Below are 15,006 nucleotides of genomic sequence, written 5' to 3'. Positions count from 1 at the left end.
TTATTATGTTAGTGATGTAGATTGGAACTTGAAATAGAGACAATCTTTGACGGACAAACAAAAGGTAAGTATTTGGTAAGCAAATAAAAAATGCTTTTGAAATAATTCATCAAGAGTCATATCTTTTGTAATTGAAGTACCCGATATCTGGTGTACTTTCGCTTGATTTCTTTTGTATTAAATTTCATTTTAAAAGTTCAAAGATTTTTTTTTATTCAAAGTGAACGTTGTTACGATACTCGATTTGTAATGAGATATTATTTCAGATAAAAGTATGTTTATATATCTCAATAGACACCACGGCTTCGCACGGGCAAAATACACATCTCTATTGCTCAACATCTTCTTATTATCGACCAGCTTCAACAATCACCATATTTCAGACAATTTATACAAAATCTTAACCATAAATTCCAAACCTTTCACATGAATCACTCCGTCCGTTAGTTGAAACCGTATAGTTAAATCAGTTCGTTAGTTTTTTGTGTTTAATGCGTACACACGCGGCGGTATTTAGTACCTTATTAACCGACTTCTAGAAAAAGGAGGTTATCAGTTAGACATGTATATATGGTACATTGTTAGAATTGAATTATATTCGACTACAATGATCCATTTAGACTTCCGAGCACGTGTGCTTATTTTCGTTCGAATTTGTAAAAACTAAAAGTCATATCGAGTTGATTATTTTTAATTCAAATTAGGTACACTTCAACTTAGGGAACAGTGTAAGTTTCATTAAAATCGGTCCAGTAGTTTCCGAGATTTTTATTTTTAGTTCGCTAGCTGTTAAAACTAACTTATTCAATAATGCACATTTATTAGCTATCTTTAGTTCTGTCAAATTCTACACATCCTAGAGTAAATTCGAGTAAAAGTATAAATAAAATTTATATAAAAGTTTAGACGAGGGGGGAAATAGACAATTGCACACGGTTGAAGTTGCCACAAATATTGCTTGCATACAATTTAAATAATGAATTAATAAATATAATTAACAATTGAACGACGAAATCATTTTTCTAATTAGTTGAGTAGTATTAAGTTGAAATCATTACGGGGTGCACGTATCGAAATGAAAAAAAAAAACATCAACATTTTTGACTGCACTCGCAACTCGTCTCGCGTTCAACAATACATTTAACAAAATTGACGTGCAACTTACAAATAAGGAGTGTGTTTTTGTTGCGACCGGTTCGCTTGGGCCACTGAGTCACTCAGGGTTTTGCGTCTCTTGTGTAACAGACAAGGTTTTAAGCTTTATAATCATTCTTCTACCTACGTATGCAATAAATAAAGTTTAAATTATATAATAAACTAGCTGTGCCCGCGACTTCGTGCGCGTTTGAATTCAACAAAAAAGTTATTGTTGTAACATAAGTTATTCCTTATAACATCAGCTTTCTGCCAGTGAAAGTCTCGTCAAAATCGGTCCAGCCGTGCCAGTACATACATATTGCATTCAATAAAAAGCGGTTATTTTAATATTACAAACAGACACTCCAATTTTATTATTATTATATATGTATAGATAATTTGTATTTGTTACTTTGTATGTTTTCTTTTTATAAAAAACATTATATGTAAACCCTTATTCTATCCGTGCGAAACAGGTACCGGTAGGTAGTTATATACACATAATATAATACCGTTTGCCCAATTACCATTAAAGTTACATTTATACGTATATTTTCAAGGAGTTAACATAGTTGGTCACAAAAAGGCGCAAGCGACGTCTGCTGACTTTTGTAAATACTAACTTCAATGGAATCAAACAGGAAGTATGCCTTCCAAACAATGTTATTCATAATGGATTTGCAAAAAAATTGCATTTTGAACATTGACAAAGCTCAGAATTGTTGAAAATTAAATTAATTTTCATATATATTAGTCACGTGGAATATTGTTATAAATAAAAAAAATATTAATCAAGACCTGATAATAGTGTACAGTGTAGCTGTTAACAAATTGTATGTTAATATTTATTCTTTCTTCGACTGAAATAGTTATAATTTAACGACTAAATTTATTAGCTTCTTGTTATTGTTGAATAATTTGATGTTATTGTGACGATTATATAAATGAGTTCCGTATAAATGTTTCCCGCTACTGTAACTTGTAACTGATTACAGATGTAGCGACAAAAAGTTTGAGTTTTGAACAATAACATCGTTGCACATACTTTAAGAAACTGTTACTGACATAACGAATACAATTTTAACTAGGTATATAACACGTTTCCTACAATTTGTTAATGATTATGAAATAATATATAATGATGGGAAAATATAGACTAATTTATAATTTAGTTACTTTAAATTTTTATAATAGTTTTTATTTATGTTATATAAATAAATAAGAGCACATTACATAACTGTATTACGTTAATTATTTCATAATAATAAAAAAAATTAAGACACTGATTTAATAAGAATTTCTTATTTTATAAAAGTAAAATGAATAGTGTTCAAATAACTTAGAAGATTAAAAAAAACCTGATAAAATAATATTTTATAAAAAAATTATAACCAAATATATTTTAACTAGGTATTAAGTAAAATATTTTTGCGCCAGTAGCGTTCAACGCACACGGCCATTCGAAACTTGAATACGACCTTGAAATTGTTCCCTCATCACACCCAAAGAAATTTCACTTAAAAAAAATACAATGAAAATAAAACTTAATATCGTTAAGCCAGTCAGATATTAGTCACGAGTGGCTGCGCAGATTTAGTTTTTACAAACAAGTTTGCGATGCGGGCGATTACTTAGGTTATAGACGTGATTACGGATCTTCATCAAATAACATAAGATTCATAATCTCTCTCTAAGTAGAGATATGTTCGGATCTGTTGCATTAAAAAATAGAATCTTGTTACAAGCCACTACTATAGTATGTAAAAAAATAAACTATACTGATGTGCTGGTAAGCTAAAGTTACTTTTATATTTTTGCATGCTGTTTTACATCTGGGAGGATAGAATCAATTATTTTATTGTGTTCATGTATATATCAACCAAGTAGTTTCTCGAACAATATAATATAAATAAATAAAATTGCACTGTGCTAACTTCAGACCGGCAAAATTAGATTGAGATTTATTGCACTAATAATAAAGATGCATGTTTGAAAGCAAGAAAGCAACGTATCATTCGCTTAAAGAGTATACTTTCCCATAGGAATTACTCATGATTAAATATCTAGTCATTAATTGCTTGCGCTAACCTTCACACTAAAATAAATTATAATCTCCAACGGGTGAGTCACACGGGTGAACGGTGTCAGTGCGTCTGCGCATAAACGTTATTTGTTAATGGTTTATTTAAAAATATTTTACAAATTATGTGCAGATAGAAAAAAAATGTATGTATGTATCTATAGTCTTTCAATAAAAAATTACAATATGTGTTTGTTAAGTTATTGTTATAAAATAACGCCAGTAGTTGTTATTCATCAATTGTGGGATGCAGTAACATTGGAATTTACTGCGTAAATTTTTATACCGAGAATAATTTTAGGGCATTTTATAAAGATAGTGAATATATCCGAAAAATATTGAAGTGAATTCGCTTAAAGTATATATTATATTAAAAGGACTGAGACGCGAGAACATTAAAAATAAAATTAACTGACAATAACTATTAAGATTATTTTTAAAAGAAAATGATCTGTCTTAATTTGACAGATCATCTTTTTTCAAGTCAATTTATTTTATTAAAATTGACTTCTGCTATTACATTTATATTAACATAACGATAACGATGTCAAAGGTCATAATGTGGAATCTATTGAAAAATAACTGTTAAGAATCTCAATAGGCAGTCTTTTTTAAAACTTACTTTTTAGACTAAACGATTAAATCTAAAAACACAATTTACAAAAAAAAAGTAAGAATTCACATGTACTTTAGGTATAAATCAATACTTATTTACCTACTAAATATTGTGACAATATAATTAGACAAGAATTAAGGAAGAGTGATGGCCAAATGTGTTTCGTAGTTGTAACTGTTTGTAGGCTAAACATTTTACTTTATCATTGAGTATAGTGGAGTTTTGTAATTACGAAATGGAAAATAACCCATATCCGGTGACTAGTACCGGTCGGTAATGTGAAGAATGTAAAATATTTAAACGCTATCGATAGAAATTGATCCCCATAAACTTGCATTCTTATCATTTTTGTATGAATAATTTCAAACCAGTCCGTCACTATGTAGTTCCAACTTCCGATTAAAGTATGAAATTTCTAGCTATTTTAAATATAATACCACATTATAAACAAATAAAAATGCGAATACCATTACCCATTTTTATTATACTTGTTTGGGCAGGGTTATGGTTTTATGTATAAAAAGTAGTATATATCCGATGCTTCATACACAATTTCATCAGTAACAGACAGACAGACAGTCACATTCACGGTTAATCAGTTCTCTATCTTGTATCTATCTGTATTATATGACTATAAATCGCGTGACAGATTTTGAAGAAACTATTTATTCATATGTTTACGATTAGACCAAAACAACGGTCTTATCTCTCGACGGGAGTAATAGCTATAACGGGAGTCGATGACATAACAATAAAACCACTTATCAATAGTACCAGATGGAAAACTAAAATCTACCAGGCCACGATAAGTTAGTTGACTATAAAATCATAGAACAGCCCATAAACATCTGTTATAATAACGAATGTTGAAATAATTTTGTAAGCAAAAACAAACACATACCAAGACATACTTGCCCTAGATTCTTCCAGAACATTCTCCAGATGAATTTCATACGTTACATATCAACATAGAACATGAAATATAACGTCGTCCGATACAATGGGATGTTACGTACACATCCGACGTATTCGGCTTTAGAAAGTAAAAATAAACTATATACCGTCTTTTATTAGAGGAACAATTTCGAAGAAAGTTCCAAGATATATGTTTCTTTATATGTTACCACAAATCGTAGAGAAATAAGATACTTATATCAAACAACTTGTCTATATTTTATTCGTGTTATAAGGAGGTTATCGATACAGCGGTAATATAACCGTTTCTGAAGAAAAAAAATATTTTTTTTTTTAAATATTGGAATACAAAAATTTTCTTTATCAAAATATTGATACAAAAATTTTCACACCACTACAACCTTTTATATTTTCGAAACGCTAATTAAAGTCCGATTAACTAATAACGACTACTGAACGCTCATTGGTCACCTGTCACGAATCGGTTTTAACCGAACAATGAATATTCAGTTAAACGTCGAATTTTTAAATCTGAATTTGACCAGCATTTCATTAAACGGAGATTAGACAGCCAATGCAGCCGAGTGGGTTCAATCGTTTGGAATATACAGTTAGACTCACTAAGTGTTATTAGAATCTTCTATTAGAGTTAGATAGTCTGTTGTATAAGGCATGTAACTATCACTTAAACCTACGTTGTGGTTTAAGCTATCCCATAGTAAAAAACTTGTTTGAAATGAAGATTGGCTATCTAGAAACAAGACCGTTTTAAGCGTAGGTAACATTCTCTCATACTATTTTGTGTTAATATTTCTTTAAAAACATATTTCAACCATTAAATTTAGATACAATATTACCGCGTCTTCGTAACGTAACATTAAATGAAGATACGAGTAGATAATACATTAGATTCTAATAATTATGAATGTAAAAGTGTATCGGAGAATACAAAGATAGGATACTATTTATACCAAAATCACGAGTCTGGGGCTTAAACTAATTTTTATTTATAGTTATAAATATAAATTAAAAAAACACACTTAATAGATTAATAAGACTTAAAAGCTACGGCGACAATTTTCATTTTAAATTTACTTTTATACCGAAATCCACTTCCTATTTCCAATAAAAAGTTAACTTACAACACAAATTCGTTTGGAAATTCTGTGCCTATTGTATATTGTTAAATTAATTACTAATAATTCGCGTTCCATATTTAGTCTAGTCCGTATGTTTGCACAACACCATCCATAGCGGAGTTATGATTACTTATAACTGTGACCTGTTTAAACTCAAGCGCCACGCTATTCTGGTTTGTGACTCACTCGCGCTAGTACTGTCACTGGATCAATTGTTTAACACCTGTCACATAATATATTAATTTGAGAGGTGGTTTGTAAGAAATACTATCAATTAAATCAATAAAGACAAAATTGAATTAAACTGTGAAACTTCAAAGTTTTCTTTTTATCTAATTTGTATTAAATTAAAAACTAATCGTCTTCGAAAAAGGTCTCATGTATTATACATATATTACTGCTAGTATATATAGTTATATAGTTACACATATATATTATCCGTCCGCGGCTTCATTCGCGTGTTAGTGGTCGTACCTTTTAGATATAAAAAGTAGCCTAGCCTAGCGTAGTGTAAAAGTAGTGTACTTACATGGCATTTAAGCTCGCTTTATACAAAATTTCATAAAATTCGGTTCAGTAGTCTGACCGTGAAAATGTAACAGACAGACAAAGTTACTTTAGCATGAATAATATTTGTAGCTGTTAAACAAACGGGAAATTTATAATTTATTTAGTTGTTTTTTTTTTAATGATGTTTTATTATTATTTAATTTAACCATTTCTCATAGACTTTGGAATTGTATGAAGAATAAACCACAGCAGACAGCGTCAAACACACATTTAATAATTTATACCCCTTGTGCCTATAATTACAATGACTCATTCACCAAACGACCCATCAGTACAAAGTATTGCTGGTGCTACGAATTAATGGGGAGTGGGTGATACCCACATATACGGAACTGCAAAATCAATCAAAATGTAAATAGAATTGAAAAACTTCATATAAATACATATCTTTAAATAACTTTAACAAGTATATTTAAATAAATTGGCACGGCCATTACTCCGGCGCAGTTAGGTAATTACTGTATTTTCGTCGGCGTAGGTCAAGATCAGTATTTATGGATATTTATGTAACACTTATGTGAAAGGGTCGGAAACATAATAGCAATTATTTATCAGCTGTTTCCTGTCATTACGTTCAGAATCGCTCTCTCTACTACAATCACAATTTTTACTAATAAACGCAAATTAGGTACTATTACCTATTACCACACACGAACAACCGTCCACTATTTCTAATACCAAGGAAATAAATTAAAGAAGTCTATTATGTCACGAAAAAGGATATTGAATAACTTTTTATTTATTTAAAAAAAAAAGAAACTATAAGATCAATTGTAGATTCTTTTACGTATAAGACGAAATAGTGCTCAAGGCGTGTGAACTGGTAACAACTATTACATAACAGAAAACAATATCAAATATCAATCAAAATATTGACTACTCTTCAAGATTAGTGGAAACCCAACAATAGTTAACACACAGGAAGCTTACTGTTATCCAAGACAATACAAAAGAAAGATAGGAAGACAACGCAGGTGGGAAGACGACATAAAAAGAATAGCAGGTTTTACATGGACAAGAAAGACACAAGATCGTACTTTGCGGCAAGCTTTAGGGGAGGCCTATGCTGGGAAGCAAGACAATCTTGGCGAAACTGGTGTCAAATATTCAAATTTAGTATTTAAGAAAGAAACTTATTATGTAAGATTGTTAAATAAAGGCTGTTATTATTATTATTATAAGCTTACTGTTATGAAAACATTTATTGACTTGGAAACGTATGCCAAATATATAGCTTAGGATATAAAAAATAATTCAATAGTTCGAGCCGATATATATGAATAAAATAAAAAAATATATTTGTGAATCGTTATATATTATATCACATTGGCTAGTAACTTCATAGTTTTAAATTGACGTATACTTAAGAGTAAAAGATTTATGGACGTGGTGTGTACGAGGATAAGTCTTCGATCGATAATTAGGAATAGTTTAAATGTCATCGCCTCATCTGTCTTCGGCATACCACACGCATCAAACAGATCATTAGTCCTAAACAAACTATAAAGATTAAGACGAGCAACCGACAATCTGGTCGGAGACTACCCCGTAACTACGGATTTAGAACTACGGAAGAATCGACCGAAACAAAGAATTAAAGACTCTATTTAGTTGAAATAAATTTGAAAATTCGTTTTAACTGTTCTTTGAAAACATCCGGTAGTTAAACTTCAGGAATATTCATTTTACAGAGTGCCTTTTCTTGTCGGAAAGACTACGTTAGGAAGTGTTATTTAAATTTCAAGACGAAAACACTTTCTTTTAGTGCAATTTATTTTAAGTGTAAGAATAATACCAGCCATAACGGTACGGCAATCAACGCAACTGCTAGACGGGAGGCAGCGGTGCCTGAAATTGTCCAAGTACAAGCAACCCGGTGGTTACATCTCCATGGTCTTCTGAGCTGTTCGTGCGTGACGATTTCTACGCATTCCGATAAGGCACATCGATGGACCCGAATACACAACACTATCACTGAGCGATATTCACTTCGTATTAAAAAAAAAAAGTGAAATGTCAAAGTCACAATAAAAATTTAATTACACACGGAACGTATTCGTAAAATTAATATGTATCAGAGAAGGCGGTCGATGCGCGCGCAGTGGCCGCATGCCGCGAGACCGACTGACTGGGTCGGCGCTGTGCGTGCTCCGCGATACAGGGGGATGTAGTTTCACGTACTATGTGCGAGTAAACGAGTACGTCGACGCCGCGCATACACACAATTTAAGTAGTAGTGATTAATTAATTTACTGTGTTAGTGTTAACACTTATTTCCTATAACTATGATGAGTTATTAATTGTTTTTATAGATAATTGAAAACTATTTGATGAATTTTAATTCACTGAACGTATTATCTAGTATAAGTAAAGTATTTAATTGAGCTAAACCTTTTGGTAGTTACATCATCCTTACGAGCAATGCTACGTGCCGTCTCTCATAAAGTACATATTGTGGGCTGAAATAAATACCACTGTGAGATTTATTTACACACAATAACACGGCATAATTTTTGTAAGCGGATTTTAATAAAAGCCGAAAAGACGTTTGAAATTAAAGTGTAGGAAACTATTATTATTACTACATATTACTGTAAAAGGCTACTTGAATAAAGTATATTTTAATTTGATTAATTAACCATGCAAAATTGTTAAATAAATAACAGAGCGTTAGTTCAAAAAATGGCCGACCGATATAAAACAAAAGAGTGATTTATTGAAACTATATAAAATTTGACGACCTCCGTGGTCGAGTAGTGTGTACACCGGTTTTCATGGGCACGCCACTCCGAGGTCCCGGGTTCGATTCCCGGCCGAGTCGATGTAGAAAAAATCATTAGTTTTCTATGTTGTCTTGGGTCTGGGTGTTTGTGGTACCGTCGTTACTTCTGATTTCCATAACACAAGTGCTTTAGCTACTACATTGGGATCAGAGTAATGTATGTGATGTTGTCCAATATTTATTTATTTATATTTATTTATTTATCACGCTATGGCGCGTTGGATCTACCACCAGCACAAAAGTTTATAACACGCGGAGAAGCTAGTCCAAATATTAGCATAATGAATAAAAATTGTGACATTCAAATTTCGTCTAACGCAATGTTTGACCTCAGACACTAAAGGAGACAATGTTGGGTGGGCTTGAGTTCGAATTTACAAGTAAATAAATTATTGGTTGATAAATATATTTTTATACTTTCAGTATATTAAATAATCTCTGGTAAGTCAATTTATATCATCAGCATTCAATTGTCTTATTGAGAATAATCTTACTCGTGAAAAACGAGCGGTTAGGGCTATTTTTAATCTTAGATGTTTTTGGTGAAGTGGAAGTACCTACCTAGTGGTAATGTCACAGGTATTGTGCATGTAAAGTTTTTTTTTGTATACCAAATTTCATCAAATCGGTTTATTTGTTTGGTAGTGAAAGAGGTGACAGACAGACGGACAGACAGACGGAGTTACTTTTACATTTATAATATTAGTATAGATTAACAATTGCCTACTTGAATAAAGTATATTTTGATGTTGAATAAGAAATAAATCATTAATGAAATTTAATAAAATTATTAAATAATAATTTAAACGATCGCCATGTATATCGTTCATACATCAATTAGCAAAAGGCCAATAGTCTATCATTAACAGAGCATTTAATCTGGAATCACGTAAGAAAGCGCATAAGACGTCAGTTCGTTGAAATTACTATTTACATGCATAATGCATCGATTGGCGATGGTTTGTTAGTTGTGTATTCAATAATTAATTATCTACGCTTGACTGCCTCCGTGGTTTAGTGGCAAAGGCCCGAAGATCCAGCGGTCCAGATTTAAAACCCGGACCTATAAAAAGTTGTTCGAAAATATCGGTAGCAATCCGGTGTTTGGCAGTTGGAAGTTTATACCGTGCCTTGCAAAGCACGTGTGCTCTTTTCCAACCATAACAGGATAAAAGGAAAATAACAACACTTGGCAGCATATTGACACGATATCATTGATCGAGAGCTAACATACAAACACATACAAAAATATTCTTTATATTATATATCCACTATGGATTTGCGGTAAAATGGCGTTTTGAACGTCGACAAAACTGTTATCGGAAGTTTGGAAGTAAAATTACAGTTGAAATAAGTGGTTATAAAGTGTTGTATTATAAATAAAGATATATTAATCATAAACTCCTAATAGTGCACAACATAGGTGAGTTAATAGCAAATCGCATGAATTACGTAAATCTAAAGTTTGTTTATCTTTTTTCCTACTTCCATTGGAATATGTTGCAAAGAAGTTGCTCCTGCGCATAAAATCTCTCCCATCGTGTCGGTTTACGAGAGCATGGGAACAGAGGATGCACATGTGTTTAAGCATACACTTGTACACTCTTATATTTCCTGCGTAGTTGACGACGTTTCTTGAGGTCGAACGATTTCGGTCCCGAAATCGGTCGGGAAGACATCATAATAATTAATTATCGTAAAGTCAACTAGTTGTATCTCGCGGCATTTTCCGTGATATTAAACTTATATATAAACCTCACATTTATTTACTGCTGTCTATATGAGTATGATTTGAAAGATACTTTATTTACAAAATGATTAGAAGATAAAGAAATTTATCGTATAAAAATAACATGTTCATTATAAATGCAAATATACTCATATTAGGATATATACGAGTTTCCAGTTAGGTGTATGAATTTCCAAAACATATTTGTATTAAATTCATTGTTAAAGAAAATAATTAATTTTTTTTTTTAAATATCAGAACTATTATAAACTTACAAAGGATGCTTACGTGACACACGTAATAATTTAATTGGGACAGCAATAAAATTACTCCTTTACTTAATAAACGTCGTGCATCGGTTGTATAGTTACACAATGCTCTGTCTCTTTCTTTAGTATGTTAAATTACGAGGATAAAGACGACAGAAAGAGATAAATTTTATAACTATTCCCTCGATATATAATATTTTTAGTAAGGCCGTAAATGTTTTTATTCTATTAATTAAGAATAGTAATTAAATTATTGTGAAACATCGATTATGTCACTATTTATATTATTACAAAATAAAGTCACATAACTAATACTCGTACATTTGTAATGAAAATTGAGTAAGCAAATAAATACTATATAGGCCGACGTATCTTGTGTTCAAGTATGATAATATTATTGCTACGTGGTGATATCAGGTATAGTGAGTGGATAGAATCAGACGGCTTTGGACAAGCCCTTTACCTCCAAGACATCACGGTATATTTGCAAAAGAAAACCGCAAAACCAGTTTTAATTATTTTTTTATAATTCTGACAGATTTCGGTCAAGGTAAATACGACCGGAACAATTTCAGGCCCAGGATCAACGGCTTTAATAAACGCCCTTTTGTGGTTTTAAAGTGTGAGATACCGTAAGCTACTGCTAAGATAATTTGTCGACATAAAAATACAATAACTTCTTCATTGACCTTGCTCAAGGTCTTGAACCCAGGACTTACGGGGCTACGGATTTTCACTAAGGAGGGCCAAGGCAGTCATCATATGAAGCTAGGTTATAAGAAGTTGACGATTAGTAATAAATTTACTATATTATAACATGTTTTTTAGAATTTGCAAAGTTGTCAATATTTTTTAAGCATTGTCGAATAAAAAAAAAACACACCCACACGCATGCAAAAACGCATAGACGCAAACACACACTCATAAATAACTTATAACGTAGTTACTACAACTATTTCATATCAAAGTATAATTTACATGATCTGACAACTTGCCCAGTAGCCCCGTGAATTCCCCAAATAATCTTGCGACGTAGGGGAAAAATATGTAAATTTTGCAGCAAATAACATAATACTAACGATCAATTATGTTTTTAATTGTTTGTTTTGCAAAAGAATTTTAGCATTTTCGATCACACAACACATACACGCAAACAAATCAACACACACATGTATACGCGTTCTTATACACGAAGAATAATATGTGCTTACTATCAAACAACATGCATATCAATGTACACGTTATTAGTGTTTCAATTAGATATATTATATTTCAAAGTCAGACGAAACCTCGAGTGAGTTTTGTTCAATAGATATTGACTTAACTTCACTGTATATTACTTTATTATAATATCAGATGCATATAAATTAATATTATTTAGTTTAAGGGATAGAGTGGGATAGAGTGATACTAGTATTATGTAAGTCTGTCCATCTACATATTACATCCTACTTTATATATTTAATTGCAGTGATGGTCGGTTTATAATATTACAATTCCGTTGCAGAACTATCTTTAGCTTTAAATTTAAATACAATTGTTATTATAAATGCGTTAACAATAAGCCTACTAGTGGTTCCTTTCCAACTTATAACATATTTTAATAAAAACTTGCTATTAAAGACGATTACGTATGTCATGTGTTTAAAATAATAAACACATTTTTTATCATTCTATCTGATTTAATGAAAATATAATCGATTTCAAAACGTTATTTGTGTTGCCGTATTGTTGAAAGCATTTTACGGCACTTTATTTAAAATTGTATATTTTGTGAATTTGATTTATATTCCGACCTCAGAATTGCAAAAGCTAATAAAAATGGACAGAGTATTTACTACCATAAACAGTACCTACACAGAAAAAACATTTTATTTTGAATTAAGATTTTTTTTTAAGACCATGTTGTTGCAAGCTTGTAACAGCTTAGCAAGTTAATTATATGATAAAGTCAACTATTCCTTACAAGCCTATTCTAGTTTTCGCACAGATATAACGCGTTATTATAAGTATGTACATATTATTACACAGTCATCAGCATAAGAAAAGAAAGTCCCCATTACAGTCACGTGTTTTAAATATTTAATTAGACGATGAGGTAAAGTCTGCAGTCTCTTCGAGACTAAGAGAAATTCTTTCTTTTTTTTTTTTATCAGGGTATTGAAGCGGACGCGTTATATTCAAACAGGCGTATTGATTCTACATGTACGCAAAAATATAAGGATTTATGCAGATATTTTAATGTACGTTACTACTTACGCGTTAGCCATGGGAACAAGCATAAACTTCAATTGTCCGATTACATAGTTTTATGTACATTACATACTCTCTATGTTACTCTTTTATGATATATTGTATATCACAAAACATAACCACTTTTTCGTTGATTACACGCCTTGGGAAAGACATGATCGCCTCCAGGCTATTTCAAATTACGGTTTTTTTTAAATTATGTATGATAACAATAATTGTAAAATATGATATTACAAAAAAAAAAACCGCTGAGTTTGTTTCCCCGCTTTTTCTCAGGTCCGTGTTTATTTTCGAACCGGTGGTAGGCTTTTGGCTATATTAAATTATGATTTTTGACTTAAATTTTGATTCGTGTGCAAGAATCTCGTCGTTGGGGTTTAAGTGAATAGTTAGATATCACATAACCCGGTTCCTCTAAGGGATTGGTACCTTTCTGGTGGTTTCCTCTGCGTGTATAGGAAAAAAAAAAAAACTTTTTCATCCAGAACCGCTAAACAAATATTTCATTATGATTACTTGTCTGATCACCACAGTTTATAGACATTGGTATTTCAAGAGGGATTAGCCATCTCTTATTCGATATGCATCGATTTGTATCCTTGGTGTCTCTCATTAAATCTCTCAATATAAATAAATAAAAAAATATTGGACAACATCACATACATTACTCTGATACCAATGTAAGTAGCTAAAGCACTTGTATTATGGAAAATCAGAAGTAACGACGGTACAAAAACACCCAGACCCAAGACAATATAGAATAATATCCGGGAACACGGAGTGGCGTACCCATGAAAACCGGTGTACACAACTACTCGATCACGGAGGTCGACAATAATATATACTTTTACGTCGGAATATGTTTATCTTAAAACAATAAAAGCCCGTAAATACCCCCACCAAATACTAAAAGCGTCCTCTAAGACGATTTAGAGAGTTCTTAGCGATTTGTGAACGTATCACCAGTGATTCTATCGGTCAACGCGCCCGCCGCGTATACGTAGCGATCTCTTCGCGCACGCAAAACACATTCGCGGCATATACGCAACGACCATTGGATTTCCATAAAAAAAACCTGCTGTTAATTTAGTTTCTTCGAAGATTCACGGTTCATTACTCGCCTCGAACACGCTAACAAATTATATGTCTGATAAGACGCTTATCTAGAATATCGCTCAACAACAAGTGTTTATTAATTTGTAGAATTGTAATATTTAAAACAAGACTACAACACATGTAATCATTAGCTTGTCCGACTTTAACGACCACGTGTTAATGTTTTGTCTTAGATAAATTACATCATATATTGAATTACTCTTTACTACATATCACGCATATATTAATACTAGCTGTTGCCCGCGGCTTTGCTCGCGTGGAATTTGAATATATTTACAGATTAACCTAAAATATCACGTTAATTTAAGATCTCTTTGTATACCACATTGGCGTGTATTTCACCCCTTAGGGTATGCAGAAACGTTTGAATATGTATCTACTTACTAATTTTAATGAGTAT

The 15,006-nt window shown here is 31.7% G+C and overlaps 1 protein-coding gene across 2 annotated transcripts in view; it reads right to left on the bottom strand.

The window, feature by feature from the left end:
- LOC125067413 (adenomatous polyposis coli protein-like) overlaps nt 1-15,006 on the bottom strand; it is a 61,512-nt gene that overhangs the window by 27,427 nt on the left and 19,079 nt on the right. Inside the window, exon 1 of one of the 2 annotated variants that reach the window (XM_047676012.1) lies at nt 8,253-8,584. The exons of the other annotated variant lie outside the window; for it this stretch is intronic. The gene's annotated coding sequence lies outside the window, so the exon portion shown is untranslated. Of the gene's footprint in view, nt 1-8,252; nt 8,585-15,006 lie in introns of those variants that run through there. 2 annotated transcript variants of the gene reach the window in all.

The sequence above is a fragment of the Vanessa atalanta genome, chromosome 11 (genome assembly GCF_905147765.1).
Source record: "Vanessa atalanta chromosome 11, ilVanAtal1.2, whole genome shotgun sequence".
In the NCBI taxonomy this organism is placed as follows: Eukaryota; Metazoa; Arthropoda; class Insecta; order Lepidoptera; family Nymphalidae; genus Vanessa; species Vanessa atalanta.
Note: the sequence above shows the minus strand (reverse complement) of the source record. Positions and strands in the feature narration are given on the sequence as shown.